The sequence below is a fragment of the Barbatula barbatula genome, assembly GCF_947034865.1.
Source record: "Barbatula barbatula genome assembly, chromosome: 2".
In the NCBI taxonomy this organism is placed as follows: domain Eukaryota; kingdom Metazoa; phylum Chordata; class Actinopteri; order Cypriniformes; family Nemacheilidae; genus Barbatula; species Barbatula barbatula.
Window position 1 is genome coordinate 32,566,161 of NC_136767.1, and position 14,996 is coordinate 32,581,156.

Genomic DNA, 14,996 nt, shown 5'->3' on the forward strand with positions numbered 1-14,996 from the left:
TTTATATAGCGCTTTTCACAATTTGCATTGCAAAATAAAAGAACTGTTTAGTATTTATGGGTTAGATTAAAAAACACTAGTTTATATTATGAAAGTATTTTTTCGTGGTATAAGCAAACACTATTGAAAATGTTCCATTTGTTCAACCATTATTATTTAACTGTGCAAGAAAAAGCAAAAATGCTCTCAAGACAAAAAATGTTCTGTATTATTGGTCAATATTTGTGGGGTAAGAATAGATATGATCTGGACATGCGTCTGATCCTGTGAGAAGCACTGGTTTGTGTAACTGTGTAAGCGTTTTTTACAAATGATGAACCAAGGTTTGTTGTTTTTTCTCTCTTTGGTCACTTCACGGGTTGGTAATGCAACCAGTCGCCTGCGATCTGTTCAGTTCAGCTTCTGACACAGATGAATGCGCTCAGGGTCACTGCGGCTCATGGTTCAATCTACTTACCGTTCCACGGTCACGTTGAAATACAATATTTCACAGGTATTTCCAAACTTCTGTTTCTGACTTGTTAAAGGCGCTCAGGAGCGCGGCAGCAGCATGCAAGATTAATGCAGCGGCGCGCGGCCCGATCAATAATTTATTTATATACCTGTATATTAAGTGCTTTTCAATAGGCAGTGAAGTATGGATTCCTAGATCAGGGACATCTCTGATTTATAAACTTTTAAATAAGAATAAAACTGTTGAATAAATCACTGTCGGCTAAATTTGAACAGCGCTATTTAATTTTGACAGCTATGAGTCAGAAGTCCAATTATCATTGTTTGCTCGAGTGCTCTTAAAATGCACTTTGATTTTCTGCATTTAGATTGTATTCATCTTAAGACATTCATGCCTGGTTAACTGCGATTCTAATTAAAATAAGAAAATAGCAGTAGCAACAAACTCGACTCAATAATGAGTTTCAACTCAACTTTCTTTTTTTGCCACCAAAATAGTAAAACATGTGGTACAATAAAAAAACTTCAGTGTTACGTTATAAACATATAATCATAATGAAAAAGCATATTTCAAGATAAACTATAGGAATGTCAACAAAATCTTCACATAACCCTTGGCTCAAATTACTGACAAACTATAAGCATCTCGTGTCACACCTTCTCCCGGCCGTCCAACATCATCCCCCTGCTCATGTGAATTCTCCATCACCGTGACACAAACACTGACGTGACCACAGACAGCCCTGCGATACTCTCCACTGTCAGGAATACTGTGAGGTCTTTTAAGAAACTAGTCACTCGTAACCGCTGGAAACTCACAAAATACAATGCAATTATATTTGGTTTGCAGGCGAGGCGATGGGTTTATTTGAGATGAAAGGCAGTACTGAACGGGCTTATTAAAGCACATGTCCCAGAGCATCCCATCAATTTCAAATGATTACGTACATTTGTTATTGCAGTGGGACGGGTCGCACAACTATAAACGCCGTCTCATTTGTTAAAGGCATGGCGTGAGATACGCGGCCTGCCGCGACACGACCCTGTTCCCTCTGGTATCTTTAAACGTTCAAGAACCGCTTACATTTTTTTCTGTCCCGTGCAGATCCCTGAAGGCAGAAGAACAAAGGCGGCTCCAGTAAAACATGGTTTATTATCATTATGAGAGAATTACAATGTGAAATGGATGCGTCTGGGCACTGGGCTCTTCTGCTGGGAGACCGTAAACGCTCGACCCATTTGCTCTCAGAAGCACCGGTTTGCTCTTTTTATGATGATGAACTGATTAGGCCGTGAAACCATCAACGTACCGCAACCACAGACGAGGCTTCAAGGAGAAATGTGCCTGTGGATCTCATTAGCTTTAGCAGGAATGTGTAGAGTTTCTAAAGATGTTTACGATAGACACTTAAAGATGTCTGCCACAGGTGACTGACTTCAAAATTACCCACAATCCAACAACACGACGTAATTATCATCAAATGTTACGACGTTACATTTACATCATTCACACAGTTACTGATGCATGCGTGCTGTCACAAACACCGTTCACACAAACCTTTAGAAATCACATACAGAAAATCTCTTGCTTCTGTTGATCTGGACCCAAAAAGAAAAACATACATTTGGTCACAGTTCCCACTGGCATTTTTAACACAGAACTGGTCAAATTGTATGACATACTGTATATTTTGAGACGAAATTTACGGAACAATTCAGTGCAAATACAAAAAAACCCCACAAAAAAACGACTTTGGGACAAATACTGTTGATAAATGTGCTGGGAGACACTGTAAACGGTTTTGCTGTAGCTATGCAGCTAGTAACTTACTGCAGATTTATATTTATCTCATTTATTTGCAGTTTGTTCAAAGATATATGAACATTAATTTATCTTTACAGAAATAAACTATAAAAGAACAGATCATTTATGTTTGAGCAAACTGTTGCCAGTCAATGACATAAATGTAAATCTACAGTAAGTTAAACTGCTGATAGTAATACTGTCATTTCTACAGAATTGTTTTACATTTACATTTAGTCATTTAGCAGACGCTTTGATCCAAAGCGACTTACAGATGAGGAAACATTGGAAGCAATTATAACAACAAAATACATAAGTGCATCAAACTAGTCCCTTAAAGCCCAGCACAGTATACAAAGCTCAGAATAGTGAGGTTAGTAAGTGTTTGGAATAAGAAGAAAGAAAGGGAAAAGAGTCAAATCAATCAGCGACATGTTGACGGAAGAGATGCGTTTTCAGGCGTTTTTTAAAGATGGCAACAAAGATGGTTTTACAGATAAAATAAAATGTTAAACATTAAAATTGTCAAATTATAACATTTGAACATGATAGTTTTATATTATTTTGGTCAACTGAGCCTTAATGTTTACTCTGTTGTTTGAATGTGGAGAGGAGAAACCTGTTTTCACTCCTGGCTGCAGGATTTTAAAGATTCATCCATCTTCCATCCTAACCTGACAGACGCTTCAGTCTCGAGCGAGTCAAACACACACGGCTGCTGCTGGACTCTAGAAATACTGTTCTTTGGATCGGAAGATGAATTGTGTGTTGTTTTTGTTTTTATTTGGGCGGAACGATAGATTCAGGCTTATTTACATATTTACATTTAGCAGACGCTTTTATCAAAAGCCACTTACAAAGTAGGGGAAATTTGTGCACCAAAAGATAACAACAATGCACAGGTGAAGTTAGACTACCACAGTATAAAAAAAGCTAAGAATTGTTTATTTTGGGTGGGGATAGGAAAGCAGAGAAGAAATAGAAGACAGTACTTATGGGTCAGATGTGTTTTTAGCCGTTTCTTAAAGACAACTACAGGATCCGCTGATCTTGTTACCTCAAGGTCAAAGTATCCCTAAAGGTGATGTGTTTCTATGTGAGTGTCAAATACTCTTTCCATCCCAGTTTTATATTCAGTGACAGCTGTAAGGAGGCCATCCGTCGGGTGATTTTTCTACAATCTGTATGTAGTTTAGTGCAATTGGTTAAGAATGAAATACATCGGTGATTGGCAACAGTAAGCATTCATTACCTTAACAGACATCACTTATGACTTTCTGAACATTTACTGATGTGATATGCTATTGAATAAAGATAAATCAAGTCTAAATGAATTGAATATGAGGATATAAACGTTGTAGTTTCACTGAACTTACTCTAGATCAGGTTCACGGGTGACGCAGAGCTCGAGCTCAAGAAACAATCTCATTTATTCTGCTTCACTGATGCACGCAATATTTCATTAAACACGCAATGCACTTCACTGACAAACTGTATCGGCATAACAAACCCATAACTGTTTTGTTTTTTAATCTGTTTCTCTTATTGGATGTAGAGCGTCATTTAAACATATACATACAATAGTGTCTATTGTCTCAGCAAGTGACAAAAACAATCTGCTGAAGATAAAATCAGATCTCTGTGTGGGCTTTACGACTACCTATACATACAAAAATGACTTCATTATTACAGCTAAAGCTTTCCACCGAATTCACAAGATGTACGTATGCACATACATTAATTATCTTATAACACTGTATAAAAAAAGAGCAATTTGCATAATACACTGCAAAGTTCCATATAAGGACATTACACAAAACAGTGTTTAATTTTATGTTGTAAAAACAATATTTCAATTCTGCTCTATTTCAAGATCACTTATCACACAGTAGTAAACATGTGACATCAAGCACGACCAATTCTTAGAAGAATTGTGCACAAGAAGGTCTGGGTCATTCTCAAATCCCTGTGGTACTTCATGTCTGCATTCTCTATTCATCTTTTCTTAAATTACATTATCAGGACATCTGTGTTACATAGAAACAAGAATGCCAACTAGCGTCATTTTCAGTACTGTTGTCATGCGTTTGGACCCAGCGCTGAATAACAAAAGTGTTGTATAGCAGCTGTCAGTCACTGGATTATTAATCGTGGAGGAAAACACTGAATAAAACACTACAGCAGTGCAAACACACATCCACCTGTACTACTGCATTACTTATCAAAGTTTCTATGAGAAACACAATGATGTGACATTCTAGGAATTCAACTCCGAGTTAACCAGCGGTTGCTTGACTTTAAATTGAATTTTGCTGAAATGCTATGTAATATTCTGCTAATGATCCACACCATCCAGAGCGCTCTCACAGGTACATTATCACATCTCTATGCAGGATTGTGACATAGCAATGTCGTAAAACACAAGAGTCATGTTAAACACAATATGCAGAGGGACTGTTTGGTTTTTAGATTTTTACATTTAGTCATTTAGCAGACGCTTTTATCCAAAGCGACTTACAGATGAGGAAACATTGGAAGCAATTATAACAACATAGGCAACAAAATACATAAGTGCATCAAACTAGTCCATTAAAGCCTAGCACAGTATACAAAGCTGTGCCAACACGCTACATTTTTCATTTATTTTGTAATTATACAAAAATATTTTTTATCAAATTAAACCCTAAAGTAAAGCAAAAAGCAAAAAAAAATATAAGACAATTTAGAATTTTCATTTTAGGGTGAACTATCCCTTTAAATAATGTCACCATTTACTCAACCTCAAGTTGTTCCAAACCTGTAAAGTACAACAATGTCAGTTGCTAACATTCTTCCAATTATCTTTCTTTGTGTTCAGCAGATAAAAGAAAGAAATGTATACAGCTTGAGGGTGAGTAAATAATGAGAGCATTTTCATTTTTGTGTGCAATCAAAATGACGCCTTGAGACTAAAAAAATATCTTAAGTCTATTGAAAAGTTATACACAAAAGACGTCCTCACTTATATTGGTGAATTTCACATTGCTTTTTGTTAGACTTAAGATATTTTGCAATTGACCAAGTTCATTATGTCATTCACAGAAGCTCTTTCTGTTTCTAAGGTAACATCAACATCTCAGATTGGTGGAAAATGGGTAGCGTAGTTTCCAGTTCCCTGCACTTATTTTGACTGTGAAGTCACATTAACTTGTATAATTGAAGCATATATTATTTCTTATGCCATCTTGGAGCTGATAAAACTTGGAAATGTATACATTATTATTCTATTCAGTATTTTTTATAAAGTGTTTTTCACAGTGTGCATTGTTCCAAAGCAGCTTTACAGGAGAAAATAAGAAAAACAGAAAAACAAAGAAAAGTTATAAACACAGCACATGGTTTTTATAGAGCAAGCATGATCATTCTAGTAAATAATATCTAATGTCAGCAGTCTCTCGGTGAACAAGCCAAAACAGGCCTGTGATGAGGAACTCAAACTCCAATGATAAATAAATGGAGAAAAAATAAACCTCAGCCGGGAGGACCAGTTCTCCTCTGACGTGTCACAGCTGCACTCACTGACTCGAAGTTACTGAGTAAATGTTTATTAATAACAGGGAGAGCTTATTTGTTGTGATTTAGGAAATATCATTTGGTGAAAGTGTTTAGGTCTAATTTTGTCTTATTTTCTGATCGATATCAGACAACAGAGGAATGTTATAAGCGGGAAAATAGTTATGGCATAATGTCACAGTGTGCATCTATATCTTCAAACTGCCATCATGTGATGTACGTTTAGCGTTATATACTCACTATTGTAAATTTGGCATTAATGTGACAAGTAGTCCGTCTTTGCTCTTGCTTGGTGAGGTTACAAAACACTTCCTTTATGAAGAAAATGAATGGGACTTTACCTGCAGGACTGTACTGTTACCATGCATTGTGTGTAAAATATAAGATTATCATCAGCAATGAAGTACATCAGACAAATCTCTTTTTTATATATGGTTTAAAGAGATCATTCACCCCAAGATGAGAATTCTTACATCATTTTTAACCTGTAAGAGTTTCTTTCTTCTGCACAACACAAAAGAAGATATTTTGAAGAATGTTGATAATCAAACAACACTGAACCCCACAAAACCACAGAGACATCTGTCAGCATATCTTTTGTGTTTCACTGAAGAAAGACTCACATGCAGGTTTGTAAACACGTGAGAGAGAATAAATGACATCATTTTAACTGTGAACTACAAGACTTCAGAGTAAAGATTTGTGTCGTCTATAGAGTGATGTTTTCTTCTGAAAGCACGCCGAGAGCAGTGCAGATAAGGTGACTGCAGTAAAAAGCCATCTGTCGGCTGTAACTTCATATGTGTTGATCGAGTTTCTCTGGCCAAACTGGCGGGCAGCAGATTTCAGAGTCGCACATCCATAAATAGTTGAAAGGCCACTTTCATCATCGGGCACGTCGAGCGTGTTTGAGCCCGTTCTGCAGCTTTTTTAATTAGCAGTAATTGATGAGAGACAGATATGGAGGCATCTGGCAGAGGAACAACCTTTATAATCAGATGTGTGTGAGATGAGAAAGGAGCGCTGGGACGCGAGTCAAACAGCTATTGACAATATAATGAGTGAGATAAACACACATGCGGGAGGGAATTATTAGCGTAAGGCCGCTCGACTCGTTCAGAGGCTAAAGATATGAGAGTTTTATTTATTCTTAAAAGAGATGTTCAGATGTTCATATCATATCATATCTCATCTCATCATATCTCATCTCACTAATCTCATCTCTTCTCACTAATCTCATGTCATCTCACTAATCTCATCTCACTAATCTCTTCTCACTAATCTCATCTCATCTCACTAATCTCATCTCACTAATCTCATCTCACTTATCTCATCTCACTAATCTCATCTCATCTCACTCATCTCATCATATCTCATCTCATCATATATCATCTCACTAATCTCATCTCACTAATCTCATCTCATCTCACTAATCTCATAATATCTCATCTCATCATATCTCATCTCACTAATCTCATCTCATCTCACTAATCTCATCATATCTCATCTCATCATATCTCATCTCACTAATCTCATCATATCTCATCTCACTCACTCACTCACTCACTCACTCACTCACTCACTCACTCACTCACTCACTCACTCACTCACTCACTCACTCACTCACTCACTCACTCACTCACTCACTCACTCACTCACTCACTCACTTCATCTCATCTCATCTCATCTCATCTCACTCACTTCATCTCACTACTCTCATCTCATCTCACCTCACTTCATCTCATCTCACTAATCTCATCTCACTAATCTCATCATATCATATCATATCATATCATATCATATCATATCATATCATATCATATCATATCATATCATATCATATCATATCATATCATATCATATCATATCATATCATATCATATCATATCATATCATATCATATCATATCATCATATCATCATATCATCATATCATCATATCATATCATATCATATCTCATCTCACTAATCTCACTAATCTCACTAATCTCATCTCTTCTCACTAATCTCATGTCATCTCACTAATCTCATCTCATCTCACTCATCTCATCATATCTCATCTCATCATATCTCATCTCACTAATCTCATCTCACTAATCTCATCTCATCTCACTCATCTCATCATATCTCATCTCACTAATCTCATCTCATCTCACTAATCTCATAATATCTCATCTCATCATATCTCATCTCACTAATCTCATCTCATCTCACTAATCTCATCATATCTCATCTCATCATATCTCATCTCACTAATCTCATCATATCTCATCTCACTCACTCACTCACTCACTCACTCACTCACTCACTCACTCACTCACTCACTCACTCACTCACTCACTCACTCACTTCATCTCATCTCATCTCATCTCATCTCATCTCATCTCATCTCATCTCACTCACTTCATCTCACTACTCTCATCTCATCTCATCTCACTCACTTCATCTCACTACTCTCATCTCATCTCACCTCACTTCATCTCATCTCACTAATCTCATCTCACTAATCATATCATATCATATCATATCATATCATATCATATCATATCATATCATATCATATCATATCATATCATATCATATCATATCATATCATATCATATCATATCATATCATATCATATCATATCATATCATATCATATCATATCATATCATATCATATCATATCATATCATATCATATCTCATCTCACTAATCTCACTAATCTCACTAATCTCATCTCTACTCACTAATCTCATGTCATCTCACTAATCTCATCTCATCTCACTCATCTCATCATATCTCATCTCATCATATCTCATCTCACTAATCTCATCTCACTAATCTCATCTCATCTCACTCATCTCATCATATCTCATCTCACTAATCTCATCTCATCATATCTCATTTCATTTCATCTCATCTCACTAATCTCATCTCTTCTCACTAATCTCATCTCATCTCACTAATCTCATCTCACTAATCTCATCTCACTTATCGCATCTCACTAATCTCATCTCATCTCACTAATCTCATCATATCTCATCTCATCATATCTCATCTCACTAATCTCATCTCATCTCACTCATCTCATCATATCTCATCTCATCATATCTTATCTCACTAATCTCATCTCATCTCACTAATCTCATCTCATCTCACTAATCTCATCTCATCTCACTAATCTCATCTCTTCTCACTAATCTCATCTCATCTCACTTATCTCATCTCACTAATCTCATCTCATCTCACTCATCTCATCATATCTCATCTCATCATATATCATCTCACTAATCTCATCTCACTAATCTCATCTCATCTCACTAATCTCATAATATCTCATCTCATCATATCTCATCTCACTAATCTCATCTCATCTCACTAATCTCATCATATCTCATCTCATCATATCTCATCTCACTAATCTCATCATATCTCATCTCACTCACTCACTCACTCACTCACTCACTCACTCACTCACTCACTCACTCACTCACTCACTCACTCACTTCATCTCATCTCATCTCATCTCACTCACTTCATCTCACTACTCTCATCTCATCTCACCTCACTTCATCTCATCTCACTAATCTCATCTCACTAATCTCATCATATCATATCATATCATATCATATCATATCATATCATATCATATCATATCATATCATATCATATCATATCATATCATATCATATCATATCATATCATATCATATCATATCATCATATCATATCATATCATATCATATCATATCATATCATATCATATCATATCATATCATATCTCATCTCACTAATCTCACTAATCTCACTAATCTCATCTCTTCTCACTAATCTCATGTCATCTCACTAATCTCATCTCATCTCACTCATCTCATCATATCTCATCTCATCATATCTCATCTCACTAATCTCATCTCACTAATCTCATCTCATCTCACTCATCTCATCATATCTCATCTCACTAATCTCATCTCATCTCACTAATCTCATAATATCTCATCTCATCATATCTCATCTCACTAATCTCATCTCATCTCACTAATCTCATCATATCTCATCTCATCATATCTCATCTCACTAATCTCATCATATCTCATCTCACTCACTCACTCACTCACTCACTCACTCACTCACTCACTCACCATATCATATCATATCATATCATATCATATCATATCATATCATATCATATCATATCATATCATATCATATCATATCATATCATATCATATCATATCATATCATATCATATCATATCATATCATATCATATCATATCATATCATATCATATCATATCATATCATATCATATCATATCTCATCTCACTAATCTCACTAATCTCATCTCTTCTCACTAATCTCATGTCATCTCACTAATCTCATCTCATCTCACTCATCTCATCATATCTCATCTCATCATATCTCATCTCACTAATCTCATCTCACTAATCTCATCTCATCTCATCTCACTCATCTCATCATATCTCATCTCACTAATCTCATCATATCTCATCTCACTAATCTCATCTCACTCACTCACTCACTCACTCACTCACTCACTCACTCACTCACTCACTCACTCACTCACTCACTCACTCACTCACTCACTCACTCACTTCATCTCATCTCATCTCATCTCATCTCACTCACTTCATCTCACTACTCTCATCTCATCTCACCTCACTTCATCTCATCTCACTAATCTCATCTCACTAATCTCATCATATCATATCATATCATATCATATCATATCATATCATATCATCATATCATCATATCATCATATCATCATATCATATCATATCATATCATATCATATCATATCATATCATATCATATCATATCATATCTCATCTCACTAATCTCACTAATCTCACTAATCTCATCTCTACTCACTAATCTCATGTCATCTCACTAATCTCATCTCATCTCACTCATCTCATCATATCTCATCTCATCATATCTCATCTCACTAATCTCATCTCACTAATCTCATCTCATCTCACTCATCTCATCTCATCTCTTCTCACTAATCTCATCTCATCTCACTAATCTCACCTCATCTCACTCATCTCATCATATCTCATCTCACTAATCTCATCTCATCATATCTCATTTCATTTCATCTCATCTCATCATATCTCATCTCACTAATCTCATCTCATCTCATCATATCTCATCTCATCATATCTTATCTCACTAATCTCATCTCATCTCACTAATCTCATCTCATCTCACTAATCTCATCTCACTAATCTCATCTCATCTCACTAATCTCATCTCTTCTCACTAATCTCATCTCATCTCACTAATCTCATCTCACTAATCTCATCTCACTTATCGCATCTCACTAATCTCATCTCATCTCACTAATCTCATCATATCTCATCTCATCATATCTCATCTCACTAATCTCATCTCATCTCACTCATCTCATCATATCTCATCTCATCATATCTTATCTCACTAATCTCATCTCATCTCACTAATCTCATCTCATCTCACTAATCTCATCTCATCTCACTAATCTCATCTCATCTCACTAATCTCATCTCTTCTCACTAATCTCATCTCATCTCACTAATCTCATCTCACTAATCTCATCTCACTTATCGCATCTCACTAATCTCATCTCATCTCACTAATCTCATCATATCTCATCTCATCATATCTCATCTCACTAATCTCATCTCATCTCACTCATCTCATCATATCTCATCTCATCATATCTTATCTCACTAATCTCATCTCATCTCACTAATCTCATCTCATCTCACTAATCTCATTTATTCTATTATTTTATTTAATTTACTATTCTATATATACACAAATGAGTACCTTCAGTAAAATCAGCTATTCTTAGAATGATCTGGAAAATGTTTTCGGTAATATTAAGATCTTTGAAATGCAAATCTGAGAGCAGTCCGAGGTTTGTTTTATTTAAAAGCTATTTAGACCCTACGGTTTCCATTTAATCTCCACCTTTTCTTACAGCTGTGTACAAAAAGCAATTACGGTCTCATTTGTGATTTTTATTTCCTAGACAGACCTATTTGCAAAAAATTAGTAATCTGAAAAATGAAGGCATACTTTAGCATTTCTATAAAACACAACATTTAGTGTATCCAAAGCCCAGACTTTATCCAGACACAAATAACACATTCTGTGAAGGCTTTCTTATCTTTACGCTCTTTAAACAGAACAAAAAAAAATTGTCTTCGGTTTTGTGTGAGAATAATCCTCCTCTCCACGTGTGTTTCTGTCCGTGTGTGTTTCCGAAAGTCATAATCAGTTATGTGCCGCTTCTATCCAGCGACAGACGTTTAATTGAACAGAACGGTTGGCCTGAACCGATAAGAGACCAAAGTATTTTGTGTGTGTGTGTGTGACCAACGGCTGTAAATAAACCTGAAATCACCTACAGTACACTGCCGAACAGCCTCAGCCCCCACAATGCAACAGGTTAATAACTTCCTGCATAATGAGAAATATAAAAACACAGCAGTGTTTGTGTGAGGAATATATCTTGTCTGTATAAAAACTAAAACCCCTCATGGCACGATAGTAACGATGTTACTTCAGTTTTTAGTACACAACCAGTAAAAAGTTTAGGATTAGGTAAATAGATTATTTCCCTTAAGTGACACTAAACATCAGTACAAACTCTCATTAAATATCAGATTCACAACCAACTCAAATATTAAAACACACAAAATTCACATATCTACAAACCTGAGTGCTATTATTATGCTTTACATTTAACTGGGACAAAAAAATTCTGAAGACATGCACGAGCAGTACAGGTACGAGTTTACTTGCTGACAGGATCGTCTTTCATTGATCTGCGAGGATTACACATCTATTGGCAATGTCACCGAGTTCAGACCTATTTATTTCCTAATAAGTCACTTGACTGACAGTCTAATCTTGCATTCTGCTCACTTAAACATTGCAAGAGTCCCGTGAGAGGGACAAGCATTGGTCAGGGTGTGTTTGATGTAGATGGCTGATAGCCTTATACCAGCGCGCCACACTTGCTCAATAAAACACCGTTTTGAAGCAGGTTCAGTTCAGTCATCCAAGCATTTTCAGGCTTTCCTCCCTCGACGACGGCTGAGGGAAAGATAAGAAGAGAGAACGTTCAAAGTCTGTACGGGCCTCAGCTCTCCGTGTGTGTTCACAACTGAAAGATATATTCATTTGAAAAATTTGGAGGAGTAATTAAAAAATTTAAAATTGATTTTTTTATGTTTGCACAATACAGACAACATATTTTATGTACATACAATAAATATATAATGTATAGTAATGAACAAAAATAAACAAAGACATTAAAAATAAATCCTATTTCAGATTACAAAGTAATATTATTTGTTAGCACGATTTTCAGTCAAGTAACGCTACATGCATGAAGAAAATATCCATATAATTGTGCAAAGCCTTTTACACTAAATATCAAGTTAATTTGGTTATTAAATGTCCACACAACTCATTTTTCATGGCCTAACAGCAGTGTTGTAAAAAGTGTCCAGTTGACATAATTAGTTGTGTAAAATATATGCTCATGGAAGGATAAATATATATATATTTAGAAGTTTTCTCTCACTGCTGAAAGTAGCTCAACAGGGCCGCCATGTTGAAAACACATACCAGACGAGCCACGATGAAAACCATAGATACGACAACTTGTACATCTCTCAACGGATTGGATTGGTTTACGATCTTCAAAGTGGCGTTACTCTATGCATGGAGCGCATCCTATGTATTTCCAGTTATCCCTCAGGGTACTCTTCCGGGTGGGATTCACCCATAGCAAATGTGCTCTACCAGCTCTGTTTTTTACAGGGAATTAACGAGTAATATGGATTAGTGAAATACATTGCATTGTAAACATGTCATGGGTGCTATAATACAAAACTTTAGCTTAGTCATGACCACCGTTTAAATAAAGTCATGACTGTGGTTCCTTCGGGCACGGCTGTTCCCCTTTTTATCAAGCTTCACAGAGATATAATCATGTTCTGAGCATGGATTTACTAAAGATTGAAATATTAACTGGTGTTTTGTTGACATCAATTTAAGAGTGCAGATGTGATCGAGCCACAGCACGTCAGCTACTGAAGATCAAATGGTCTATTGGTGAAATCGCTTGCATTAGCTAATACTAAAGAATAAACGTAACACTGCGGATGCATTCGTTTGGTTTTAGTTGTACAGATCAATTGAAGCTTAAGGTCACGGCTTTCCTTTGGTGTGTCCTGCTCAAACTTTGTGGCATCTCTAACTTCATCATAATTCATAAAGAATATGTCCTCTCGCTGAGCTCCTCTGTAATCGGATTCTGACTTGGAGCTGAGAAAGTACAATCGAGTATTAATGATTTGAAAATCACACAATAATGTGAGGTAATAGTAAAAAACATCAAAATTTAAGTCATGTTTCAGGTCGCGGTCAAAGGGAGGATTTGTATTTAGATTCAAATTTTTTTTTTAAACGAATAGTTTAAAGTTCGTTTCCATTTTACGAGACAGGGGGAAGCTGATAGTCTCACAATGCTGACAAACATTATTTATTGTAATATGGCGAACTTTATATAAGCAGTGAGGACAAATATGAATCTTCTCCTATATCATGCTCACAGCTCTACGTCTATGTTTTCTCGTACCCTGGGCGCAAACGCAGAAGTGACCGAGCCAAAATATTGATGTTTTAAGTACATTAAAGTGATTTATATCCCAGGTAAGTATTTAAAAAAGTACACATTTTTTTCTAGTGTCCAACAGCATCACAGTGACAACCACAGTATGGCATTACAGAGAATATGAAGCTGACGTCACGCCACGTTGCAGTGGCGCCGCCATCTTGGAAAATAATACTCCACTGCTGTTATTGTTTTGATATGTACCGTTACTTGTTTTGTATGATATATGGATAAATCGAAAGTGAACGACTAGAGTTAGAGTTTCTAACACAGCAAGATGGACCTACCACAGTTATATTTCCAAACCAAACAAGAAAAACAAAACACTGCATCGAACAAACTAACAGCCATCCTCCCAAGATGGTGCAACATTCAACGCGGCGTGACGTTGATTAACAAGCTCTTTAGAGAATACAGTATGTGTCATCTCGTTTAATGCATGCGTTTATTCAAATGAGTACACAGCCCAAAATGCTTTAGTTTGAACTTCTCTTCATTTTGTTGA